Here is a 24560-nt window from a genome sequence, read left to right as displayed (position 1 = left end):
AATCTCTCCTCATCTGGATCCTACAATTTGCCATCATCATTGGTGATTTTCTGTAGTCTTGAGTATGTAACAGTATTTCACTTGTTCTTTGCAGCTTTGAGCTTTCTTGAATGGCTGTATTAATGAACTGGAAAAAAAAAATGATCGAGAGGTAATTCAAATTCTTCCTGACCTTGCAGAGTAATTATAAAATATAAACACCAATGAATAAAATGGGAAAATGTTCCAAAGCTTTATTTTTTGGAACCTAAGGTAATGTACTAAAGATGTATAACATTACACCTGAAAAAAGAATAAAAGAATATAATCTTCCTTCAAGGTCGAGCACCAAATTTAAAGAGCACTAAAGATATTTTGAATGTTGTCAAACAGAATACCATCCATATACCAAAGGCACTTCCCCCAATTTTGGGGGGTAGCCGACATCAACAAGAAACAAAACAAAAAAAGGGGACCTCTACTCGCTACGTTCCTCCAGCCTAACAAAGGACTCAGCCGAGTTCAGCTGGTACTGCTAGGGTGACACAGCCCAACCTCCCACATTTCCACCACAGATGAAGCTTCATACTGCTGAGTCCCCTACTGCTGCTACCTCCGCGGTCATCTAAGGCACCGGAGGAAGCAGCAGGGCCTACCGGAACTGCGTCACAATCGCTCGCCATTCATTCCTATTTCTAGCACGCTCTCTTGCCTCTCTCACATCTATCCTCCTATCACCCAGAGCTTTCTTCACACCATCCATCCACCCAAACCTTGGCCTTCCTCTTGTACTTCTCCCATTAACTCTTGCATTCATCACCTTCTTTAGCAGACAGCCATTCTCCATCCTCTCAACATGGCCAAACCACCTCAACACATTCATATCCACTCTAGCCGCTAACTCATTTCTTACACCCGTTCTCACCCTCACCACTTCGTTCCTGACCCTATCTACTCGAGATACACCAGCCATACTCCTCAGACACTTCATCTCAAACACATTCAATTTCTGTCTCTCCATCACTTTCATTCCCCACAACTCCGATCCATACATCACAGTTGGTACAATCACTTTCTCATATAGAACTCTCTTTACATTCATGCCCAACCCTCTATTTTTTACTACTCCCTTAACTGCCCCCAACACTTTGCAACCTTCATTCACTCTCTGACGTACATCTGCTTCCACTCCACCATTTGCTGCAACAACAGACCCCAAGTACTTAAACTGATCCACCTCCTCAAGTAACTCCCCATTCAACATGACATTCAACCTTGCACCACCTTCCCTTCTCGTACATCTCATAACCTTACTCTTACCCACATTAACTCTCAACTTCCTTCTCTCACACACCCTTCCAAATTCTGTCACTAGTCGGTCAAGCTTCTCTTCTGTGTCTGCTACCAGTACAGTATCATCCGCAAACAACAACTGATTTACCTCCCATTCATGATCATTCTCGTCTACCAGTTTTAATCCTCGTCCAAGCACTCGAGCATTCACCTCTCTCACCACTCCATCAACATACAAGTTAAACAACCACGGCGACATCACACATCCCTGTCTCAGCCCCACTCTCACCGGAAACCAATTGCTCACTTCATTTCCTATTGTAACACATGCTTTACTACCTTTGTAGAAACTTTTCACTGCTTGCAACAACCTTCCACCAACTCTATATAACCTCATCACATTCCACATTGCTTCCCTATCAACTCTATCATATGCTTTCTCCAGATCCATAAACGCAACATACACCTCCTTACATTTTGCTAAATATTTCTCGCATATCTGCCTAACTGTAAAAATCTGATTCATACAACCCCTACCTCTTCTAAAACCACCCTGTACTTCCAAGATTGCATTCTCTGTTTTATCCTTAATCCTATTATTCAGTACTCTACCATACACTTTTCCAACTACACTCAACAAACTAATACCTCTTGAATTACAACACTCATGCACATCTCCCTTACCCTTATATAGTGGTACAATACATGCACAGACCCAATCTACTGGTACCATTGACAACACAAAACACACATTAAACAATCTCACCAACCATTCAATTACAGTCACACCCCCTTCCTTCAACATCTCAGCTTTCACACCATCCATACCAGATGCTATACATGTATAGAATAGTTTTAAGCAATTTAATAAATTGTTACTTTGAATGTTAGTTGCTAAGGATTGATTATAATGAATATTTTACCCAATAACTTCAGAATAAGAACCAGAAATCATTAATACAAGTTTTTTTCTTAGCTTGACTATACATACAGTTATCTGTCAAATTTTCTTCAGCGAATATTGAGAAACAAACATCTGGAGAAAATATTGGATTAATTTCTACCAAGGCCCTTTGTGTCAATAGGTGTAGGAGATGATGATGATGATAACCTATAGTAGACATAACTTGATTCTAAAAATTCGAAACCATCTATAATTTAGTGTCAACACAATTTGTTGGCTGCACAATACGTAATAAATTTTGGATATTTTGGAAATTTGGTTCTAATAAGTAGATCATCAACTGTTGAGAATATCTACCACAAAACAAAAATACAATAACTAATATAAATGTCATTAGTTTAATGTGTATATCTTACTTCAAATCGATTACCATACCATTTATGGATGATACAAATGTGACCGAAAAATTATACTACCAGTAGTTTAATCAGTATTTTTTAATTTTCTTTACTGCATATTTGCTACAGAATTTCAATTGCAACCTCTCATTAGGGTGACATTTAAACCTTAAACCTTAACAATTTCAGAAAACTTTAACAAAATTAAGTTAAATACACAGACTTTGGTCTTTATTGAGTAGCTACACTACTAAATGCCTTTTTATTATTCAAAATTACTAAAAATATCTGAATTAAAGCCCATTATGGATTAAAATACTAGAACTTACAGTATTTGCAAACAAACACTTATCGTGTTGGTGCATACTGATTACTGTACAGCATTGGAAAACCTCCCTCTACTAATAAATCAAAGCTTATATAAACTTTGGGTACTGGAAAATAGGACATTCGTAGATAATTTGTATTTTTCCTAACTATACAAACCTTAGCTATTTAATAGGGGTATTACTTTCGGCGTAGCTGAAATGACGAGCCATTGGAATTTTTACGAGGGTTTACTACCCCACCGCTAGTTAGCGGGGGGTAGGGGAGGGTAGCTTGCTACCCCCCACCCCCCCCCTCACACACACCTGTGCTTGAGCTCACTTTGCTTGGAGGTAGGACTTCAAGGGGGATAGGGCTGGCGGGCAAGTTTGATTAAATAGCTAAGGTTTGTATAGTTAGGAAAAATACAAATTATCTACAAATTTGTCATTTGTTCCGTAACTGACATACAAACCATGCTATTTAATAGGGGTGAATCACCCATTAGGAAGGGTGGACGTCCCAGCCAGTACTGGCTTTTGGCTTTGCCCGGGGGCTCGTTATTTGAGTGTCAGCACTCAAAAATAAGGAGTCCCTGCACCTCTCTAGAACCTTGCTACACAAGGACTGCGGCCTACGCAAGCTGTGTGTGAAGGTATAACAAAGTGTGAATCGTCCTAGGAAGTTGACCTGTAGTCCTTTAAATGGAAACTTTAGGCTAGGACTCTCCCCAATACCACCTCGTCAGGGTATGGGGACGTGACAGTATTAGCTTAATACTAGGAACACAAGGAAACATAGTTTACCTGCAGTGGTTTGAGGTCAGCTGTGCAGAGAACCCAGGATGCTGCTTTCCCCAAGAGAGGGGAAGATGAAGAAAGAATAAGGGCCAGACATACTTCTTCCATTCATGCAGACTAAGACCGGGTAACAATGCCCTCAAACTTCTGCTACTTGTCCAATAAGGAGCGTGAGGTTTTAAACCAGCTGTTGTGCAGCCACCTCAGGGCCGATAGAGAACGTATCGAGCCTCCTGTGGGTCACATCTTACAGGTAGAGGGCTGTGAAGGTCGTCTGACGCTTCCACACCCCAACCTGAAGAACCTGCATCACTGAGAAACTCTTCTAGAAGGCCAGGGACGTAGCTACGCCCCTGACATCATGTGCTCTAGGGTGACGTGACGGAGGAGGGTCTGGATTCAGGGATAGATTAATCACCCTACAAATCCATGTCGAGATGGTGTTCTTGGTGACCCTCCTCTTAGTCCTCCCAAACAACGCTTGCACCTGAGGACGGACTGCAGCCGTTCTTTTGATTGATTGATTTAAAGTTTTCAGGCATCCTGACATCTGAGGTCATTGACGCCGGTAACATTTAATTTGTATACAAAAATAAAAAATAAAATAAATTAAAAAATAAAAGTATTCAATTAAAATCATAAAAGTTAAATATTTTTCAGAAGACCTGCTTCTGAAATAAATCTAAAAATGCCACTTGCATGGTAGGACACATCATTTCCAAGAATCTTGGCAAGGATGAACCTGCCACCCTCACCTCGAGCCTCAAACAAATATCTATTCCTTAAGTTGTTATAATTGGGGCATTCGGTCAACAAATGCCTACTGTTAGAGGTACTAAACAGTCGTCACAATACGGTTGGTGTTGGCCCTTCAGCAGAAACTCGGGTGTCAACCGAGTGTGACCAATACGGAGACGACAAAGAGACTTCTCCCATTTTCGGGGCATCATATTATACCTCCAAGGAGATATGTCATTTGTTATCTCTTGCATTTTATTGCCATCTTGACTATCCCATTGCTGTTGCCATTTATTGCAAACCAATTTCTTGATGTCAGGTAAGAAATCATTACAGGGAATGGGATACCTTCTTGGCAGCAACTCGGATGCAGCCTCCTTAGCCAGTGAATCTGCCTTCTCATTCCCGGACACACCTACATGTGCTGGAACCCAACAAAATTGAACTGCTATACCTCTCCGTCCAATAATGAAAAGCCATTCTAAAATCTTTAAAACTAAAGGGTTATTAGAATTAAAAACTTCTATAGCTTGAAGGACACTCCTTGCATCACTAAAAATTGTAAAATTACCCTCCTTCTCCAATGCTATTTTCTCAATAGCGGTTAATATGCCATACAGTTCGGCAGTAAATATGGAAGCGGTCAGAGGAAGTGCACCTCTACAATTAAAACCATTACTATGTACTCCAAATCCAACGGCAGCATCAGATTTGGAGCCATCAGTATAGATAAAAGTCGATCCCCTATGTTCTTTAACATGTTCATTAAAAAGAGACCTGGCTTCTAGGTCTGACATATTCTTCTTATCTCCAATAAAATATTTACAAAAAGATATCTCTGGTAACTTCCATGGAGGCGTTGATGATACCTTGAATGGAAGTACCCTATTTCTAATTATATCCAGACTATTTAATAATCGTTTCACCCGAAAGCCATAAGGTTGAGGAGATTTTGGGTGCAACTCAAAGTATGATGCGTGTCTTACAAGGCTTGCAGTCTGAAAGGCTAGAGAGTTAGGGAGTCTTTGCAATCTAAACCAATACCGAAGAATGGAAGACATTCGGTAAAGGTCTAGAGGTAACTCTCCAGCATCAACAAGGAGACTTGGGATAGGCGAGGTTTTAAAAGCTCCAGTAGACAATCTAATACCTGCATGATGTATCGAGTCTAAGATTTTTAACCAGCTTGGGGTGGCTGAAGAATATACCTCACAACCATAACTAATTTTGGAAAAAATCAAGGCCTTGTATAATTTTAGAATAGTATTGCGGTCTGCCCCCCATGATGTATGGGACAATATTTTTAAGATATTCAGAGCTTCAACACATTTAGCTTTTAACGCTTTTAAGTGAGAAACCCATGTAAGCCTACAATCAAATATAAAACCTAAAAATTTAGCTTCTCTTGCACATGGTATCCGTTGACCTTAATGTATATATCCGGGTCTGGATGTACTCCCCGGATACGACAAAAATAGACAATGGTAGTTTTACTTGTCGAGAACTTAAATCCATTTATGTCAGCCCACTGGATAATTTTATCAATAGAGAGTTGGATTTTTCTCTCAACCATTGCCATTCTAGTGCCAGCAAATGATATTGAGAGATCATCCACAAATAATGTTGAGAGAACATCCAGGGGAATGGCTGAGGATATCCCATTAATTGCTAGTGCAAAAAGGGTTACACTCGGCACACTACCCTGAGGAACTCCTCCTTCCTGGCACTTACTCTCTGATAGTTTCCCCAACTCTCACTTGAAAAACTCCACGTGAAAGAAATGCCTGAATAAATAGTGGCAGCTCTCCTCTCAATCCCAATTCATGAATGGTTTTAAGTATACCATATCTCCATGTGGTATCATATGCCTTTTCAAGGTCAAAAAATACTCGAACATGGTGCTGTTTGGAAGCAAAGGCTTCACAAATAGAAGACTCTAGTCGTATCAACACATCAGTCGTTGAGTGCATTTTTCGGAATCCACATTGAATCGGTGATAAATTACCTTTCTTTTCAAGGTACCACATCAGCCTTGCATTGACCATCTTCTCCATGATTTTACATAAACAAGATGTCAGTGCAATAGGACGATAGTTTGCTGCTAAAAACTTGTCTTTACCGGGTTTTAAAAAGGCTAAAATAATGGCTAGTTCCCAAACACTTGGGTAACTATGATCATGCCATATTCGATTAATAATACTTAAAATAAATAGCTTTGTATTAAAAAGTACATTTTTAATCATTGCATATGGAATTCCATCGGGTCCAGGGGCTGTATCATTGCAATGAGCAAGTGCAGAATCAAATTCTCTTTCAGTGAAAGGAGAATTATACGACTCTTCCCTTCTTGTTGCAAAATTTAAAATTTTCTTTCCTTCAGTGCTCCTATACTGGTGACCAGGGGCTCCTTCACACTTGCTGGATACATTTGAAAAATGATTAGCCAGGGCATTGCTAACATCATTTGCTTCAGTTACATACTGGCCATTCACCTTCAACACTGGTGGTGGGTTGGGGGTGAATTTGCCAGCTATCTTTTTTACTTTCCTCCACACAGCAGATGGTGGTGTTCTACTGTTAATGGAGGAAACAAAAGACATCCATGACTGGCGCCTTGCTTCTTTCATGGCACGACGGAACTGTGCTCTACATTTCTTGCACATAATTAAATTCTCATCAGTTCTGCGTCTACGCAATCTTGTTAGAGATCTTCTTGTGGCTCTGTGGAGGGCAGTTAGTTCTGAAGACCACCACAGGACTGATCGTCGTTTGAATAACCCTGTTGTTTTGGGAATTGAATTGACTCCTGCTGTATGGAGAGTTCCATTCAGTAAGTCTATGGCATCATCGATATTTTCAACTTGTCCTGCATCCCCCTCAATTTCGCTTAGCTCACGAAATTTATCCCAGTCCGCCTGTCAAGATTCCATCGTGGCGATCCCTGTAAAGGTGGACCATTGTTGGTGTTTATAATGATTGGTGCATGATCACTAGTATGCCAATCATCTAATGTTCTCCAATCGAAGTCGAGAAGGCAATTAGAGCTTACGATTGATAGGTCAATACATGACAAGGTACCTGTCTGGACATGAAAGTGTGTGGGCTCTCCTGTATTAAGGAGTCCCACATCTTCATTTTCCACAATTGATGATATGATATTTCCCCTCGTGTTGGCTAAAACATCACCCCACAAAGAATGTCTACCATTCAAATCTCCAAGTAAAAGAAAAGGTTGAGGGAGTTGTTGAATCACCTCCACTAAGTTATCATACAAAATGTTATCATTTGGAGGCAAGTACAGAGAACAAATATGGAGTTTTTATGATAAAACAAAGTTTTATGAATACTTACCTGGCAGTTATATATACATAGCTAATTATCTCTATTTCGGCAGAATTTTTCTAAAACTAGGCAACCGCCTTGTGGTGGTTGGGTGGTAACACCCGTTAAAGGGTGGTAGGAGGAATCATTCCCGTTTTCTGTTCTTCAGTTCATCTATGCCCGACCTGTCTCCTGAGGGGAGGTGGGTGGGCCTTCGAATGTATATATAACTGCCAGGTAAGTATTCATAAAACTTTGTTTTATCATAAAAACTCCATTTTTACGAATAGAACTTACCTGGCAGTTATATATACATAGCTGATTAACACACTTGGAGGAGGGTGATAGACAGTAACATCGTTGGGGAAACAACCAAAAAAGTTGTAGGATAAATAAACACCTTGATTCCTTACCTGCTAAGGTAGCTGACTTCAAAGGTTCCTGCCTCTTGAGTCGCTTTCCCTTAGGAGTGTCAGCCAGGATGTGACCTGCAGTGCTGAAAACACTCAATCGAGTCTGTCAACGGGGTGAGACCAACAATCTCACTAGACTTCAGGACTACCTATTGCCCAAAATAAAAAACCGCAACTTTACCAAACCAACCACCTAACATTTGCAAAGTAGATAAAAATGATCTAACTAGACTGAGGTGACTGTACACAAGTCGAAGTCCTCAGACAACCAATAAAAAATACACCAACCTATGCACAAGTAAACAAAACTAAGGTTGAGGGGAGGTAGTAACTCCTTTGCCTAATACAGAAGCCGTAGCTACGTATGGTCCCAAGGTATAACATTTCTCATAATCCACCCTCACCTCTCTGAGGTAATGAGAGGCGAACACAGAGTTGCTCCTCCAGAATGTCGCATCCATAATTTGACGGAGCGACATGTTCTTGCGGTAAGCAAGCGAGGTCGCAATGGCCCTCACTTCGTGGGCTTGCACTTTTAAAAGTCCGAAGTGTTCCTCCTCACACAAGAGATGCGCTTCTCTTATCACTTCCCTCAGGAAAAAGGATAAAGCGTTCTTGGAAAGGGGCTTTTGAGGATCTTTCACAGAACACCACAGGGAGCTAGAAGAGCCTCTCACACTTTTTGTGCGAGACAAGTAGGTCTTGAGGGCTCGTACTGGACAGAGCAGCCTCTCTTGCTCCTGACCCACTAGGTTGGTCAAGTTAGGAACCTCAAAGGTCCTCGGCCAGGGCTTAGAAGGGTTCTCGTTCTTAGCGAGAAAGTCTAATCTCAAGGCACAAACTGCCCCATTCAGATTGAAGCCTACCTGTTTTTCAATTGCATGGACTTCACTAACTCTTTTAGCTGTTGCTAAGGCCAAAAGAAAGAGGGTCTTCTTGGTAACCTCCCTAAGGGGAGCCTGTGATATGGGCTCAAATCTCTTGGTGCACAGAAATTTAAGAACTACATCAAGGTTCCAAGAAGGGGGCTTTAACTGGGTCTGCTTGGTCGTCTCAAAAGACTTCAAGAGGTCATGTAAGTCCTTGTCGCGAGACAAGTCCAAGCCTCTATGCCGACAGACGGAAGAGAGCATACTTTTGTACCCTTTGATAGTGGACACAGCTAGCTTAGCGTCCTGTCTGAGGTACAACAAGAAATCCGCAATCTGGCTCACAGAGGTAGTGGATGAGGAAATCTTGTGCTTCCTACACCAAGCCCTAAAAGTCTCCCACTTGGACTGGTAGACCCTCTGCGAAGAGACCCTCCTCGCTCTGGCGATAGCTTTCGCAGCTTGCGCTGAAAAGCCTCTCGATCTGACGAGCTTCTCGATAGTCTGAAGGCAGTCAGATTGAGAGTGAGGGGGTTTTGATGATATCTCTCGAAGTGGGGTTGTCTGAGCAGATTTGGACTTGCAGGGAGGCTTCTTGGAAAGTCCATCAACAAGTCCACCACCTCCGTGAACCATTCCCTCATCGGCCAGAACGGAGCTATCAGGATCATCCGTCCCGAATCGAGGAGGGCGAATTTCCTGACTACCAGATTGATGATCTTGAACGGGGGAAAAGCATAAGTGTCCATCCCCGTCCAATCCATCAAAAAGGCGTCTACTGCTATTGCCTCTCTGTCCGGAACTAGGGAGCAATAGATGGGGATCCTCTTGGATAAATTGGAGGCGAAAAGATCGATGAGGGGTCTCCCCCACAGCCTCCAGAGACTCTGACAGACCTGTTGGTTGAGGGTCCATTCTGTGGGAAGGACCTGCCCTTTCCTGCTGAGCATGTCCGCCCTCACATTCTTCTGTCCCTGAACAAACCTCGTCAGCAGGCTTATCCTGTTCTCCTTCGCCCAAAGAAGGAGCTCTCTTGCTGTCTCGAAGAGAGACAGAGAGTGAGTCCCTCCTTGCTTCCTGATGTAAGCAAGAGCTGTGGTGTTGTCTGAGTTGACCTCCACAATCTTCCCAGACACCAAGTCCTTGAAGGCCTTTAGCCCCAGAAAAATGGCCATCAGCTCCTTGTTGTTGATGTGCCATCCCAGCTGAATTCCTTCCCAATCGCCTGAGACCTCCTTGCTTTCTAGTGTTGCCCCCCAGCCTGACTCTGATGCGTCTGAAAACAACACTAGGTCTGGGTTCTTCTTGTGTAAGGAGATCCCTTCCCCTAACAAGGTTGGGTCCAGCCACCACTTCAGAAGAGTCTTGACTTCTATTGGAATGGGGAAGGAAAAGGAGTCTTCCTGCATCTTTCTGTTCCATGTCTTCGAAAGAAAGTGCTGAAGAGGCCTTAGGTGGAGTCTCCCCAGAGAGACAAACAGTTCGAGGGAGGACAGAGTCCCCAGCAAACTCATCCACTCCTTCGCTGTGCATCTCTTCTTGTCCAGGAAAGTTCTGACTTTTACGAGACACTTGGCCTGTCTTTCCTGAGAGGGAGAAGCCCGAAAAAGAACTGAATTCAGAACTATCCCCAAATAGAGAATAGTCTGATTCGGTCTGATCTGAGACTTCTCCCTGTTGATGACCAGGCCTAGATCCTGAGCCATCATAAAAGTCTTCCGTAAATCCTCCAGACATTTCTCCCTCGATCGTGAACGAATCAGCCAATCGTCCAGATAGAAGGATATCCTTATCCCTTCCTGATGCAGCCAACCTGACACATTCGCCATTACCCTGGTGAAGACTTGAGGAGCCGTGCTGAGACCGAAGCAAAGAGCTCTGAATTGGAAGCACTTGCCCTCCATTACAAACCTCAGGTACTTCCTCGAAGTCGGATGGATGGGGACATGGAAATATGCGTCCTGCAAGTCGAGGGACACCATCCAGTCCCCTGGACGTACTGACGCCAGCACCGACTGAGTCGTCTCCATGGAGAACTTTGTCTTCTCCACAAATACGTTGAGCGCGCTGACATCCAGGACGGGTCTCCATCCGCCCGAGTTCTTGGGGACCAGAAACAGGCGATTGTAAAAGCCTGGGGAGACTAGATCCCGAACCGGTTCTATCGCCCCCTTGTCTAGCATTTGGTTGACAAGGTCTACTAGAGCCTTCTGTTTCCCAGGATCTGAGTACCGGGCTACTAAGGCCAGCGGAGCATCTGCGAGAGGAGGTTTTTTCAGAAAGGGGATCTTGTATCCTTCCTTGATGACTGAGAGGGACCAGGTGTCCGCCCCTCTCCTCTTCCAGGACTGCCAAAAACCTGACAGTCTTGCGCCTACCGTCTGGAGGAGACGAACTTCATTTCCTGGAGCGAGGTCTGAAAGAACCCCTGGTAGATCTTGGTCCTGAATCTTGCCTTCTCCCTCTAAAATCTGATCTTGAAGTAGTCCTGCCCCGAAAGGGCTGCTGGAATCTCCTTTCCTCCCGTTTCAAAGAAGAAGGAGGGGCTGCAAAGGGCTTACGAGCAGAACGAGATAAAAGGTCTTGGGTGGCTTTTTGGGCCAGAGAACGCGTAATGTCATTAACCAGAGACTCGGGAAAAAGATGTTGAGAGAGGGGGGCGTAAAGAAGCTCAGACTTTTGAGCATTGGTAACAGACCTAGAAGCAAAAGAGCAAAGCAGAGCTCTCTTCTTTAGGACCCCAGCTGAGAACAGAGCAGCCAACTCATTCGCCCCATCTCTGAGGGCCTTATCCATACAGGACATAATGCTCGTAAGGTCCCTAGATCCATCCATCTGTTCAGTTTTCCTTGCGAGAGTCCCAAGCGACCAGTCTAGGAAACTAAAAACCTCAAAGGCTCTAAAAATACCTTTGACGAGATGATCCAGCTCCGACATTGACCACATGACCTTGGCTGAGTTGAGAGCATGCCTTCTAGCAGAGTCCACTAAACCAGAGAAGTCACCCTTGGAGGAGGAAGGCACTCCCAGACCCAAATGTTCTCCAGTTGCATACCACATACCCGCTCTTGAAGCAAGACGAGCTGGTGGAAACGAGAAGGAAGTCTTAACTGTTTGTCTCCGCTCCATCATCCAGTCATCAATCTTCGAGAGAGCCTTCTTTGCGGAGATAGACAGCTTCATCTTGATGAAGGCCGACTGTTTCTTGGCCTTCTTTCTGTTAAATTGGGACTGAGGAGATTGAGGGGCAGCAGGTTGGAATTCCTCTCCAAAAAGTTCAAGAAGGGAGCGAGAGAGAACTTTGTAATCTCCCACAGCATCGGCAGGATTATCATCGTCATCAGAAACATCCTCGAGGGCCTGATCCACATCTGCAATATCCTTCGAAAGAGAAGAATCCTTAGAACCCGACAAGGGCAAATCAAAGGCATCATCCTGCAAAAGACGGGTTGCATCCTGGAGTCCCGCGCTAGAAGAATCCTTGGAACGAGAGGCAGTATCGTCCCGAAGAGGCAGGGTGGTATCGCCCTGGGACCGAGAACGAGAGGCAGAGTCGTTCTGTCGTCGAGAGCGAGAGGCGGTATCGTCATGGCGGCGAGAATGAGAGGCGGTATCGTCGTGGCGGCGAGAATGAGAGGCGGTATCGTCGTGGCGTCGTGAACGAGAGGCGGTATCGTCGTGGCGTCGAGAACTAGGGTCGGTATCGTCATGGCGTCGTGAACGAGAGGAGGTATCGTCGTGGCGAAGCGAACGAGAGGAGGTATCGTCGTGGCGAAGCGAACGAGAGGAGGTATCGTCGTGTCGAAGCGCACGGGAGGCGGTATCGTCTTGGTATCGAGAACGAGAAGCAGCTTCGTTCGATAAGGTATCGTCCCGGTATCGAGAACGAGAAAACGTATCGCCCTGGTATCGCGAAGAAGTATCGCCTGGCGCAAGCACACATTCCTCATCCTGGCGTAGAGAGGGAGAAGTTCTCTTTAAAGAAGAACTCCGTTCTCTCTTAGAAGCAGACTTCTTAATCGGCAACGAGTCGTCTTTACGTCTGTCAGACTGGGCGTGAGGGCGGCTAAAGGCTTGTACTAAAGTCAAAAGTTGTTCCTGCATGACAGACATAAAGGATTTAGCAACATCAGCTGGGTCTTGCGGATCCGAAGGGGGGGGCTGACGAATAACACTCGTATCTTCGGCAGCAGGCTTCGTCCTTTTCACAGGCACGGAGTCGAAATCATCCTCCGACGGACAAGGTTCAAAACTGCTAGAACCGGGAGAGAAAGAACGAGACCGTTCGTCGCGGTTCCATCTCCTCTTAGTAGGTCTTGAAGCTTCATACTTCCATTTACGTCTGGACGAATTCGGAGAAGAAAACAACACATCCGACTCGTCTTTCCCGTGACGGTCAAGAGCAGCCTGGGAATAGACAACAGGACTGTCTGAGGCGACGGCTGACCGAGGGTACGTACCTCTCACCCCCTTTCGGTCATCGACGTACCTTCTCCCTTGGTCCTGGGATCTTGGTAGAGGTCTAGGCCTAGGGGTATGACAGATTCGGTCGGTCGCCACCTCCACTGCACTAACACAAGCACTTTCACTTTCCTTACCTTTAAAGGCCTCCAGCTGTTCTTTAATGGCCTTCAACTCGGCCGCCAGGCTAGCGTACCGAGGGTCATCCGTAGATACGGAACCTGTAGTAGGTGCAGGAGTTACTACCTCAAGGGAAGGATCAACTTCCAAAGAGGAATCAATAATAGGATCAATAGATAAATCTACGCTAAGTTCGTCTTCCTTACCACTAACAGACTTAGACTTAGACCTAGAAGCTCTCCTAACTCTATCGAGCTCTAGCTTACGCACATAGCGCTTCATAATTAACCAATCTTTCTCATCCAAAACCTTACATTCCCCGCACCTATTATCAAGGGCACAAACAAAACCCCTACAATGAGAACAAACAGTGTGAGGATCAACCGCCATTTTGGGTAGTCTCACCTTACATTCCTCATTCGCACAGATACAGTAATGACTCTTTTCACTCATAATGAAAAACAGCAAAAAAAAAACTAAGAGAAAACAAAATACAACGATCGCCAAAACCCCAAATCAGAGTACTTCACCAAAAAAAGCAGACTGGTACACCGAGCAGGGAAATCGAAGAAAAAACTCTTAATGACGGACCAACGTGTTATCGATCCGGCCGGCAGAGATGAACTGAAGAACAGAAAACGGGAATGATTCCTCCTACCACCCTTTAACGGGTGTTACCACCCAACCACCACAAGGCGGTTGCCTAGTTTTAGAAAAATTCTGCCGAAATAGAGATAATTAGCTATGTATATATAACTGCCAGGTAAGTTCTATTCGTAAAATGTATATTTTCGCCCTATGTCAATCTGTACAACCACTGCCTGCAGAGGTGTACGAATAGACAAGAGAAACTTAGGGAACATCTCGACGAACGTATATGAGACTTCCGCCATGGCTCCCCACTTGGTGATCATATGGTGTCCTATAACTAATATATTCGCGAGGACAAGGGGTATTATGATCAAGTTTGCTCTCCTGTAGACAAATAATTATGGGGGAATGCTCAAGAATAAGGAGCTTAAGTTCTTCATATTTGGCCCTTAAACACTAACAATTCCATTGCAAAATGGAGGAAAACACTATGGTTTATAATTTGGTAGACCCCTTGGATGGAGTCTTCCCATTAGCAGTTTTTGATCTAACACTATTTTTAGGTGGTTTTATTAAAGAGGGTCTTGATAGATTGGGTTTAGCATTTATGATTTTCTTTTTGTCTTTTTGATCTGATTGTTGAGGAGGTTGGTGGACCTCCACTTGAATTTCCGATTTATTTAAATTGACTTCCAGATCAGAAATATCAACAGACAAATTATCATATTTATTTGACGTCGTAATTTTGATATTTCTTATGGAAGGGGGCGAGAGAGATGGAGGTCTCTCTCTTTTCCGATTAGTAGGTTTTGAGCTACCAGGTTTTTGCACCTTCCCCAATACAGGTGCACCTGGTAACTTGGTGTTAGGTGGCATCTCCATCAAATCAGGCAAGGACATGGCCTGGGAGAGGTTAGTACTATTGTTGGTAATGGGGGACGAAGGCTGTACAGAAATGGGCAATGACCCATTTTTAATACGCTGTGGCAGAGCCTCAGAAGGCAATATGATTACCTTGTCATGCAGTACTTTATTATCAGAGGTTGTATTTCTTTTCTTAGGATTACTGGCAGTGCTAGGTGGGGTTGCTGTCTCCTGTGGTAAATTTACCTTTGATTTTAAGGCCTTTGCATAGCTGGTTGATTTATTCAACAGTCTTTTTGCATGTCCCACACTTATGTGTTCTAAACTTGATTTGTTTAGGGCAGCTTCCTCCAACTTAAACAGTTCGCATCTCCTATCAGTTGATTTATGGTTCAAATTGCAATTTGAACACCTGGCCTCAAGTGTACATTCTCCATGATAAGTTTTGGAGCAAATACCACACATTTTTCCAAACTTTGGATGGGTGTCCCAACTTAAACAGTTCGCATCTCCTATCAGTTGATTTATGGTTCAAATTGCAATTTGAACACCTGGCCTCAAGTGTACATTCTCCATGATAAGTTTTGGAGCAAATACCACACATTTTTCCAAACTTTGGATGGGTGTCCAAATTTAAAACAATTAAAACATTGCAGGGGCTTTTGTTTGAAAGGCCGAACTTTAATCCTTTCATTTTCAATAAAAATATGGAAAGGTACATCAGCATCCTGGAAAGTAAGTATAATCATTGAAGTTCCAGGAACCTTATGCACTTTCCATACATTTAATGGACACATACATGTAGAAAGTATCTCCTCCTCTGTAAATTCATACAGGTCCTTATTAAAGACCACTCCCCTTCCATAACTAAAATTTAGATGAGGTTTCATTTCCAATGTAATTTCATCACTGCCTGTCTGTAAGTTAGACAGTATTGCAGACTGAGTCGAAGATTTGGCATGGATGAGATAACTATTCTTCCCAAAACGAGATATATCTCCAGGTGCTATGGTTCCTACTTTTTTTTGGATAAACTTACATATCTTAAAATAATTTCCTATTATCCCTTTAGGTTCAGCTAAGAGCCACATAGGTGGTTTGGGTTTTCTCTCTGAAGGCATGGGTACATTTCTATCTTTTTAAAACCAATCAGCAGGTTTGTACACATCCAATTCCTTTGGGACCTATCACAAAGAGCTCCCATGATGTTCAATTCGTTAATTTTGATACTACTAATATTACTTATGGCATTAAACGCTTCATCATGACTTTCAAAAGATATCCAAGATTCCCATTTTTCATCTCCAAGTCTCATCCTTATTTCCTTTATCAATCCATAGCACTCAAATGCTCTATATATATCATCATAATTTGTCTCTAATGGGATTTGGGAAACATGAAGGAATCGTAGTTTCCCTGTGTTACCCAAATTGCTAGATTTTTTAACATCAGTAGAGTGGTCCTTTTTAGTTCGAAGTTCGTCAACAGAATTTTCCTTAATTACAGTAGCAGAAGTCGTCAACAGTGCCGGGGGGGAGTCAGCAAATCCAGGGGATGGGGAGTCAGCATTTGATGGGTCCATATTTAAGGGTGGGATTTTCATGTTTTTTGTTGTTGTTTTGTTGGGGTACCTGCTTGAGAATTATAAGAAAGTATCATACGTTGGAAAGGAAATTTGTATTCTCCACTATCGGCACAATGAGAGTATACTTCCCAGATGGTCCACTCCATACCCTACCCGAAGGATAGCATCAAAACATAGAGGCACAAGTGTAAGCTAAACTCGCCTGTTAGGACTGAGACCAAGGTAATATGGATTCATCCTCCCCATATCTGTAATGATGGGCTTCCGGCCAAAAGCCAAGAGTCCCACCTCAAGGATTGGATCCCCCTGGATTCCGATGACCCAACCCTTGAGAGTAGTTCTGCCAAAAAGGTCCAAACCATCTTTGGGATGGCTGAGATCATCCAATACTCTCATATATAGCTTTGAATGCGAATACCTCCCAACCGTGATCCCTTCTCCCATTCATCTAAGCAGGCAGTAATAACGAATGTGGAAATATCCACGCCATTTAAATAAAATAGAAAAAAAATAGATAAATAAATAAATGAACAAATAAAATTAATAAATATATATATATGCATACATCTACATATATATATAACTAAGAAAAATAATAATCATAGAGATAGGACAGCAAGATGAAAGAAAGTTGATAAAATTAGGAGAAGGTCGAAGTAATATTAGGCAGAAGAAAAAGATGAAAGAGAAATTTAGATTCGAACTGGGGAAGCAATTTCCCGAAGTTCGAGAGCCCTCTTGCCCGTCACCAAGATTCAGCACGGGAATGAAATGCCGTGCTGAAGCTCAATGACTTCATCAAGGCATTCTCTCATTAAGAGGGCCGTTCTTTTGAGATATAGCCTCAAACTCCTTACTAGGCACAATAGGAGATGGTCTGGGTCATCTGTTACAGAACGGAAACTCGAAATCTAGAAGGAATCGAACCGAGGGTCCGCCACCCCCGGATTCTGAGTCGTAGCAATAAACTCAGGGACGAATTTGAACGTTACCTCCCCCATCCCCTTGAATGGGCGATGTCATACGAGACCATGAAGATCACTGACTCGCTTGGCCGAAGCCAAAGCTAGTAGGAACAGTCTTCCAAGATAGGTGGCAATCTGAAGCCTGGCGTAATGGTTCATAGGGAGGTCTCTTAAAGAGACCTGAGAACTCTAACCACGTGCCATGGAGGAGTCTCACTTCCGACTGAGGGCAGGTACGTTCGTAACTTCGTATGAGTAGGGAAAGTTCCAGCGAAGAAGAAATGTCCATTCCTTTGAGCCTGAAGGCTAGACTTAAGGCTGCGCGATAGCCTTTCACCGCCAAGACTGAAAGGCGTATTTCTTCCCGCAAATACACGAGAAACTCCGCAATTGTTGGAATAGTGGCATCGAGTGGAAAGATAACCCTTCCACGACACCAACCACAAAAGACTTTCCATTTTGCCTGGTAGACAGATGCGGATGATTTTCACAGATGTCCAGACATCCTGATCGCAACTTCTTGCGAAAATCCTCTCAGCGAGGAGATGCTGGATAGTCTCCAGGCGTGAAGTCGCAGCGAAGGTACGGCTTTGTGGAAAATGTTGGCATGTGGTTGTCTGAGTAGATCGTGTCGCGGAGGGAGTTCTCTCGGAAGTTCCGTTAGGAGTTGCAGAAGGTCCGGAAACCATTCCGCGTGATGCCATAGCGGAGCTATGAGGGTCATTGAAAGATTGACCGATATTCTGGTCTTGTTGAGCACCCTCCTCATCAAACAGAACGGGGGAAAGGCGTACACGTCGATGTTGTCCCCCCGTTGTTGGAAGGCATCTTGCCAGAGAGCCTTGGGATCCGGGACTGGGGAGCAGTAGAGCAGAAGCTTTTAGTTCAGAGCTGTTGCGAACAGATCCACAGTCGGGGAACCCCACAAAGTCAGGACTTTGTTGGCTACTAGATGATCCAAAGATCACTCGGTACTCACTATCTGAGACGCTCTGCTCAGATTGTCGGCGAGCGCATTTCCTCTTGCCTGGAATGAAACTTGCCGATAGTAGAATCGAGTGGACTTTGGTCCATCTCAGTATCTCTACTACGAGATGGGATAGCTGCTTCGAAAAGGTACCTCCTTGTTTGTTGATGTAAGCCACTACTGTGGTGTTGTTGCTTTTCACCACCACATAGTGACCCGCCAGGTATTGTTGGAACTGTCGAAGGGCCAAGAAAACGGCCTTCATCTCTAGAAGATTTATATGTAGGCACTTTTCTGATTCTGACCACCGGCCTCAGGTCCTGTGGTGCAGAACGTGGGCCCCGCACCCTTTCTTTGAGGCGTCCGAAAACAGCATCAAATCCGGGAGGAGGACGAGAAGATGCACTCCTCTTCGTAGGTTCTTGTCTGTCACCCACACTGGAGGTCCTTCCATTCCGCAGGTCCCATAGGGATCATGACGTCCGGGGAATCGTAACCTTGATTCCACCGGGACTTGAGTCGCCACTGGAGGGATCTCATCCTGAGGCGACCGTTGGGAACTAGACGAGCTAAAGATGAGAGGTGACTGAGGAGATGTAACCACTATTTGGCTGGAAGTTCTTCTCGTCTGAGAAAAGGGCTTGCGACCTTCCTCAGCCTTGCTATCCTGTCGTCTGATGGGAAGGCTTTGTGGAGATTGATGTCTATAATCATGCCTAGGTATACCAGTCTTTGAGAAGCAGAGAGGACTTCGAGATTTACCATGATCCCCAGATCCTGGCAAAGTCCCAGAAGTTTGTCTCTGTGTTGAAGGGATGACGCCGAGTCTGCTAGGATCAGCCAGTCATCAAGATAACGGAGGAGATGGATGCCGATCCTGTGTGCCCACGACGATATTAGGGTGAACACACTGGTGAAAACCTGTGGTGCTGTGGAGAGACCGAAACACGGCACCTTGAACTGGTACTCCTTGTTGTCTAGGCTGAATCTCAAGTACTTTCTTGAAGATGGATGGACTGGGATCTGGAAGTACGCGTCCTTCAGATCCAGTGTACACATGAAGTCTTGTGGTCTCACTGCAAGTCTGACCATGTCTGCGGTCTCCATGCTGAATGGAGTTTGTTTGACAAACTTGTTCAGAGCCGAGAGGTCGATGACTGGTCTCCAGCCTCCAGACGTCTTCTTTACAAGAAAGAGTCGACTGAAGAAACCTCGGGACCCGTCGAGGACCTCTTGGAGAGCGCCCTTCTTCAACATGGTCTGGACTTCTGCCCGAAGGGCTTGCCCCCTTGCTGATCCCATGGCAAGGAAGCTCAATGATACTGGATTCGTCGTCAGGGGAGGTAGAGATGTTGTGAACGTGACGCTATATCCCTGACTGATTACGGAAATCGTCCAGGAATCGGCCCCGAGTTGCTCCCACCTGTCTGCGCAACTTTTTAGGCATCTCCCCACTGGTGGACATGCAGGTGGACTGCCAATCCTAGCGTTTGCAGCTTAGGCTGTTCCTTCTAGGATTTTTTCCTCTCCTGGAGGACTTCTTTCCAAAGGACTTAGACACCACTGTCTTCGCTGCCGTTGTTGGTTTCATGGTCTTGGTAGGACGGGGCTGCTGGGGCGCTGAAGGCTTATAGGGCTTGGATGTCAAAGCCCTATGTAGGAGAGAGTCTTGGTGGGACTTCCTCTACCTCTCAGCAGCATGTTCCACGTCTTTAGGCTCAAACAGATTCGTTCCCTCCACGGAAGAATGTCTGAGCCTGCTTATCTTGGGACCTTCTGATGGAACCTCTCAGACACCGCATCCCGACATTTCAGGATGGTGTTCGCCCACAAGTTCGAGACTTGGTGGGCCAGAAACTCGATTGTGCGAGTGCCTAAGAGGAGGAAGGTTTCCATAGCTTTCCTGGTACGTTCTTTGGAGAAATCCTCTGAACGTATCAGGATACCTAAGGTCCCTAACCAGATATCCAGCCACGAAGTGGCCTGCATAGCACACTTCGCAACCTTCTCCTGATTAAGAATCTCAGTCGCTGAGAATGAGACCTGCCGGTTGGAGTCTCTCAAGAGGGACTCCCCTGGTAAGCTCTTCCAAAGAATGGTGAAGAGGAAGAGCTAAACAAGGCTCCTCTAAGATCTTTAAGTACCTCCTCTGCTGTACGCGAGGAGGTGGGAGAAGCTTATTGCCGACACTGGATCGGCTGAAGGAGGCCAACTCAGAGCTAGACCGCGATCTTGTCCCTGGTATTCTTAACCCCGAGACCAGGGAAGAGCCGCACTGGCCTTAGAAGGTTTTTGAGTCCAAAAAACTCTGTCCAAGACCATGTCTTTGTCCTCTCGAGGGGGAATCTCTGGGTCAGCAAACCCACTGAGAGTCCTCATAAGAGTCAGAACCTGCCAAAATGCATGTCCTGACTCCTGTAGCTCTCCTCCGGATGTTGGACTCGCAGAGAAGTCTCCTGTCCCCAAAGGGTCTTCTTGGGGAGAATCGCGGACGTTCTCCGAGTGACTGGCTGGCTGTCCTAAGTCTTGTCGAGGATTTTGGCACTGTTTTAGAGTCCTTCGACTCCCTCCAGGGAGGGATGCAGGACTCCAACCACGATGGAGGTAGGCTCTTCTCCGCCCCTGCCCGGGAAGACTTTTCAGCGTGAGGTGGGGTTTCCCTCATTGGTGCGATGGGGGAACGTCTCACCTCACGTGACTCCCGAGGACGGGAAATCCTCGTCCGTCAGGGAGGGAGAAAAAGTCTGGGGGGGGGGAGCCTGCCTCGAAGGCTTACGAGGAGGCAGCTTAGTTCTCGGAGAAGTCACCGCGTCCGAAACTCCTCTTTTTCTCTTCAGGGGGGTAGACGCAGCCAAGGATTTGTGGCGCAGTTCAGAGAGAACAGGCTTGAAAGCCTGCGCAACCGCTCTGACTAGTGCCCCAAACCATGGCTGCTGGCTGACAGCTGTGCTGTCAGATACTCCCTCTGGAGGGACAGGGATCAACTGATCCCTGGGAGGAGTTTCCATAGGGGGGTTCTTCTGAAAAGAAAAGGAAGAAGAAATGTCCCTGGACCTTTCTGGAACCTTCCCCTAAACCGGCGAGCACGTGGGGTGGGGGGGAGGGGTGGGGATGTGGCGATGGCTACCTTGCCGTGCGTTTCCTGCAGCCTCAGAGGGTATTGGCGATCGCAAGGGGGAGCACGCTGGCAATCAAGTGGGGGAGCGTGCAGGCGCTAGCGCGATGGGGAATACCCAGGGTCGCGCGGGGGAGACTGATGGCGCTCACGCGTGCGCGGGGGATTGCTGATGCGCGTGCGCGCGAGGGCGATTGCGAAGGCGAGTAGAAGCGTGCGAAGGCGCGTAGAAGCGTGCGCAGGAGGCTGATTGTGCGCTAGCGTGCGCAGGAGGCTGATTGCGCAGGAGGCTGATTGTGCGCTCGCGCGCGCGGGTGAATGTTTGCGTGCGCGCAGGATCAGGATAATGAGCCCGTGGGCGTGCGGGCAAGATATCACGCGCCCCATTAGATGTCGTAGGGCGTGCGCGCGCAGGAGAGATCCCTTGCGCGCGGGCGCGCAGTCAGAACCTGTGTGCGATGGGGCGCCTCTTGTGGGCGCACGTCAGGCTGGCGGTGTGTAGCTGCTGTAGGGGATGGGCGTGGGCGTACATCCTCGTAGGCGCCAGCAAGTGAACGCGCGACTGGGCGCTGGCGAGGGATGGCTGCAGGAGATAGCAGGCGGCGCGTTGGTGAGTACGCTAAGTCTTAGACTTCCTTACCGCCCCCAGATCCGAAGATCGTGGGCAACAGGAGATCGTTGGCGCATTGGAGAGCGCTGGCGCATTGGAGAGCGCTGGCGCGTTGGCGAGCGCCGACGCGTAGGGGAGCGCTGGCGTGTTGGCGAGCACCGACGCGTAGTGGCGCGCTGGCACGCTATCTCAGGAACAGCAGGTGATCGTTGGAGCGCATGATCAACACGGCACGTAAGAGACGTGTGCGCGCAATGGCGCGTACGACCTTGTTGCCCCGAAGGGACCTGTGCCTGACTATGAAAGACAGGTGGTTTTGTCGGCGAGTAAAGCGCACCAGCTGCCAGGAAAGGCGACGGCAGGTCTGTCGGGTGGAAGGTCGACGTGCCCTTTGAAAGGACGACCTTCCACCACAGGGGATCGCGAACGATCTGCAGAGAAGTCCAGGACCGTAGCAGGAACAGTCAGTGATTGTTGACGAGGCTTCTCTGCGGCGGACTGCAACGACGATGATGAACCGAAGAGGCGCCGCCTCACTGCTTTATAAGGTGAAGGAAGGCCTCTCCCGCTAAGGGAAAGCCGAGCCTTGCGACGTATACGCCTACTGGGGGCCGTTGGATCAGCAAGCTGACCCGTCACCAGTCCTCCAAAGAGGAGTCTCTGAGTGAACTCCCCCGAGGGAGAGAATCACCGGCAGGAGACTGTTGGACTTAGTTTCTCCCTCGTAGATTGAGCAGGAACGGGAGAAACTAAGCCTTCAGCTACTGCGGGATGAGAAGAGGCAGAGGTATTAGGAGATACCGCATTGGACACCTCTGACACCACAACGTCGACAATAGACAGAGGATCAACCTCTGCCAAAGCCGGCAATTGCTTGACAGCGGCACTCAATCCGATGATGTCAAGAAGTGATTCCTTGGAGGGCGAACCCTCGAGCCCCAAGGAAGACCAAAGCTGAAACAAACTAGATAAATTTAAATCCTCCCCCGGGGGGAGAGGAGGAGCTGCCTCGCTAGGGGAGGCAACACCATCTCTCGAAACCCGAGTTCGGGAAACAGAACCACGGTCTACGCTACCACTCGACTGTCTCTCGAAAGAGACCGATCGAGCGGGAGCTTTGGAGGAGGTTTGGGCAACGGAAGAAGAGTCCTTGGGATTTTCTTTCAAAGAAAACTTCGAAGGAGAAATATCCCGCCTGAACTTCTTCTTACGTCCCCGAGAAAACCTCTCCCACTGGGAGGTAGACCACTCCTTACACTCACCACACTTATTACCACTATCACACCGTTGACCTCTACAGTAAGGGCAAAGGGTGAGAGGGTCTGTCTCGACCGCCGACATGAATGTTCCACAGGGGTGGTTGGGTAATCCAGGACAGGTGTGCATATTCACAGAGGCCAACTTCACACTCAAACTTATGAAGAAAAAGCAAAAAGACATTAATGGCTGTCAAGAGAGGCGAGGGTGAGCGCGGACACGTCCGACTACCACCCGAGCCGAAAGCAAAGTGAGCTCAAGCACAGGTGTGTGTGTGTGGGGGGGGGGGGGCGTAGCAAGCTACCCTCCCCTACCCCCTGCTAACTAGCAGTGGGGTAATAAACCCTCGTTAAAATTCTAATGGCTCGTCATTTCAGCTACGCCGAAAGTAATACCCCTTATTAAATAGCGTGGTTTGTATGTCAGTTACGGAACAAACAATAATTAACATAGGGCCTAAGGCCCTTCACTGACATCTAGTTTACCATATAGCTTGTGGTTGTGTCCAGTTGTGGGTTGTTCCAGTAGTGGGTTGGGTCCTCTTGTAGGTTGGTCCTCTTATGGGTTGTTCCAGTAGTGGGTTGGTCTTCTTGTGGGTTATTCCAGTAGTGGGCCATTCCAGCTAGGTGAGGTCCACCTGTGGTAGGTGCCTCCAGTATCGTTGAATGCAATTTTGATTTGCTGAGGGTACCAGATACCTGCAAAAGTTCAAAATCAATCATTTTACGAAATATGATACCTTTCATTATGTTTTCATTAAACATTTAAGGTACAGGACAGCAACTTTATGAATATTCTTAGATAATTGTGTGGATATAATCAGTTTTTTCAGATGATAAATTGATTAATTGTTCAAAATTCACAAACTTACCTGGACATTTTTTTTCTTTTTCATTTTTGAAGGAGTGGTACTCCAGTCATTGTTACCAATATTAAAGTCAAATCGATACATCCAAATAAAAATTCAATAAAACCCAAGTTTAATAATTATTATTACAATTATC

General features: G+C 46.0%; 1 long non-coding RNA gene across 1 annotated transcript; it reads right to left on the bottom strand.

Moving 5' to 3' along the window:
• Nucleotides 1–24259, bottom strand: LOC137638651 (uncharacterized). The gene is made up of 2 exons (XR_011044162.1): nt 24042–24259; nt 1–127 (listed from the first exon to the last, which is right to left on the bottom strand). It is a non-coding gene; the product is annotated as an uncharacterized lncRNA (long non-coding RNA).
• Nucleotides 24260–24560: the final 301 nt, after the last annotated feature.

The sequence above is a fragment of the Palaemon carinicauda genome, chromosome 3 (assembly GCF_036898095.1).
Source record: "Palaemon carinicauda isolate YSFRI2023 chromosome 3, ASM3689809v2, whole genome shotgun sequence".
Classification (NCBI taxonomy): Eukaryota; Metazoa; Arthropoda; class Malacostraca; order Decapoda; family Palaemonidae; genus Palaemon; species Palaemon carinicauda.
This window is presented reverse-complemented; position numbering and strand designations above follow the sequence as displayed.